Source organism: Bubalus kerabau, chromosome 12 (assembly GCF_029407905.1).
Source record: "Bubalus kerabau isolate K-KA32 ecotype Philippines breed swamp buffalo chromosome 12, PCC_UOA_SB_1v2, whole genome shotgun sequence".
NCBI lineage: Eukaryota > Metazoa > Chordata > Mammalia > Artiodactyla > Bovidae > Bubalus > Bubalus kerabau.
In genome coordinates this window covers 52,499,667-52,502,912 of record NC_073635.1, presented here as the reverse complement: position 1 = coordinate 52,502,912, position 3,246 = coordinate 52,499,667, and the positions used below count along the sequence as shown (strand labels likewise).

Below are 3,246 nucleotides of genomic sequence, written 5' to 3'. Positions count from 1 at the left end.
TCCAAGATTAGAGGCTGCTTGCTCTGTTTTGCAGTGTTTTGCTACCCGTCCTTTGCAGAGAGGTGTGTAGGCTGTGTCTGAGACCACAGGAGCTTCAGGCTGGGTTTTGCTTACAATTTGATGATAAAGAGTGAGCAGACAGCAGGAGCTCACTTCTTTCTTGTGACCAATGACACAGCTCTGGGTTTAAACTGGTAGAGAGTAGCCAAATTACCTTGTGATGAAAAAATATCACTTAGAGTAAAAATAATAATGTGAGTTACATGGACAATTACAAATTACTTCATATTCTACATGTAAGAATGGCATTACAAGAGACAAAATGAAAAGCCAGCAAACTATGGCTGTCTTGGCAAAAGTGCATCATTTTCTCTACCAGTAGCTGGTAAAGGTGGCCTGTTTTTTTACCTTGTTGCCCAAGGAAGGCTAATGATCTGGTCAGAGGGTACCTCTAAGAGCCTCCTTTTCAGAAGGTCCTTCTTTATCTGTCTTTTCCAGGTCAGAGAAAACATTCCTTTCTAGTAGAAAGGGAATATGAGTGAACGCGTTCTCTGTCTGCAGATTCCAGGGACATTTTCAAAGGGATTGAATAAGTGACTGGTGGTAAGAAATCTGTTCCGTTTTCATTTGTCTCTAGCCGGGGCCTGGTGGCAATTTAATATTCTTTATTATTATTTTACATGTAACTTCCTTCCTAGCTTATGATTCCTGTCAGGACTGAGTGTTATTACCCATTAGTCATTTTTCTTGGGTTGGCCTATGATGCTGTAAAGGAGGGCTGGTGTATTTCAGTCATTTTGCTTACAATTTGATTTGTGTTCTCTAGAATCCCAATTTAGTTTCATCAGCACATTTCAACATACAACAGCTGGGTCCCTGGATGGAGTTATTTACATACATTAGCAGCTGAAAGCTAAGCACCATGACCCAGAAGCTGGCCTGATATTTTCCCAGAGCCTCACCTGACATTTTTTAAAGTAAACTCTGCCTTCTTATTTGTAACTATTGGTGTCAGCGACAATAACCTGTGAACGTTAAAAAAAAACAAAAAACAAACAAAAAACTGTTGGCCTCTAGATAATTTTTAAGCTAAAACACTTTGATCAAAATGTCAAATCCTTATCAGAGAACAAGTTTGGTCCTAGTTTAGTATCAGGTAAGAATATTGCCTGCTTCCATTACAATTATGTTTTATTATTAGCCTAAAGGCAGAGAATCCACTGATCCACAAACATCATTATGACTAAGACCCTGAACATGACTCCAAACACCTGACATCATATAGTCATGACATGAGAAGGACATGGATGGTGTGAGGCTTATGGATAATGCAGGTTCCCTGCCCCCCCACCATTTTCTTTATCTATGTTTCAATTCTTGAGCTATGGTCCTGAGCAGTGTGATCAGTGTGATAGGCTGAAAATACCACCACCACCCACACTCCACCCAAAAAGATCTCCTTCCTAATTATTGGAACCTGTAATTGTGAAAACAGTGTCTTTACAGATGTTGATAGAGTTAAGGATTTTGAGATCAGAATATTTGATTATATGTTGTGTGTGTTAAGTCGCTTCAGTAGTGTCTCTTTTCAACTCCATGGACTATAGCCTGCCAGGCTTCTCTGTCCATGGAATTCTCCAGGCACGAATCCTAGAGTGGGTTGCATACCTTCCTCCAAGGCATCTTGGATCGATGCAGGGATCGAACCCATGTCTCTTACATCTCCTGCACTGGTAGATGGGTTCTTTACCACTAGCGATATGGTGATTCTTAAATGCCAACACAAGTGTTCTTATTAGAGAGGCAGAGGGAGATTGGAACACAGAGAGAAGAGGATGAGCTTGTGAGACCATGGAGGCAGAAGCTGGAGTGATGGGACCACAAACCAAGGAGTACACTAAGTCCTCTACATAGGAACAAGTTCCATTCTGAGAATGTAAGTCCAACAAAATTAGCCCAGGTACACAGCTAACACAATCAGCTACATAGTACTATACTGTAATAGGTTTATACTACTTTTCACACAAATAATACAAAAAAACAAGCCCCCAAAATAGAGAAAACATTTTTAATCTTACTGTAAAGTACCTTGGAAAGTAGAGTAGTACAGTACAACAGTTGGCATACAGATGCTGGCATTGAGTGGACAGGCTAGAAGAGTTACTGACTGGAGGAGGGAGAGGAGGTGGGAGATGGTAGAGCTGAAGGATTGTTAGCAATAGGAGATGGAGGGCAAGCTGAAATTTCACTCATGCCTGATGCTGATGGCACAGGTTCTGGTTCCCTGCTGGATTCAATTCCATCTACCCTCTTGAAAAAAATGATCCAGTGATGTCTAGGTAGTAGCTCTTTTTTTCCTCGTCATAAGTGACACAGTAGCACTGGATTGCCTTCTGAATGGCTGCTGCAACCTTCGTGTACCGTTCTATGTTTGAGTCCTGTGCCCCAAACCCAACAGTGCCTCCTCAAATAAAGAAAATCCTCTTGCCATTTCCTGAGTTGTGAAGCTCTTTGTTTCTTCAGTTATGTCTTCTTCCTTTTGTTTCTCTTGGTCCTTGCTCTGGGCCTCCAGTTCCATCTTTGCCTCACTCTTTCAATCATTTTCACCTTTGTTTCCCTTGTTATCATTTGGCACTTCTTAGCAGTACCAGTGACGTCACTGTTGCTTTTATGCTTGCTTCCAGGCACCCTGGACTTGAAATAAAGATACTGCACTACCGTACTCTGTACAGTTCTGCACAGTAGAAGCCAACCACTGTAGAGGGTGCATACACGTAACAAGGTATGCCAGACACTTGAGCTTATGTGACTGAACATGCGAACACACTAAGCATCTTTGGAAATTTTCAACTTGAAGGCTGAACTAGATTTTGGACACCTGGCCTCTGGACCATGAAGGAACAAATTTCTGTTGTTTTAAACCATCAAATTTGTGGTAATTAGTTGCATAGGAACTTAATACAGTCAATAGGAGTCTATCCCATGGTTCTTGGACAGGTAGTTTATTTATTCTGATGTGTCAGTGTTTTTTCTGGAAATGTTAATTTTCTCGATATTTTTTCATTTGGTATCTTATTTAGGATCCATTCATTCTATTGAGTCCTTTCTGTTTGGGCAAGTAGAGACCAGTATGGTAGATGACTAGCAGGATTGGTTGATCTGCTGAAGAAATCCCTAGACATAGGGCAAAACAGTTGTGAACAAGTAACCCAGAAGCCTCATTATTTCAGGAAGGAGAAAGAATAT

General features: G+C 40.9%; 1 long non-coding RNA gene across 1 annotated transcript; it reads left to right on the top strand.

Annotated features, from left to right (window-relative positions):
* The first annotated feature begins 505 nt into the window (after positions 1-505).
* Positions 506-2,785, top strand: LOC129624804 (uncharacterized). Its single transcript, XR_008701175.1, has 3 exons — positions 506-603; positions 1,800-1,936; positions 2,685-2,785. It is a non-coding gene; the product is annotated as an uncharacterized LOC129624804 (long non-coding RNA).
* The last annotated feature ends 461 nt before the right edge of the window (positions 2,786-3,246 follow it).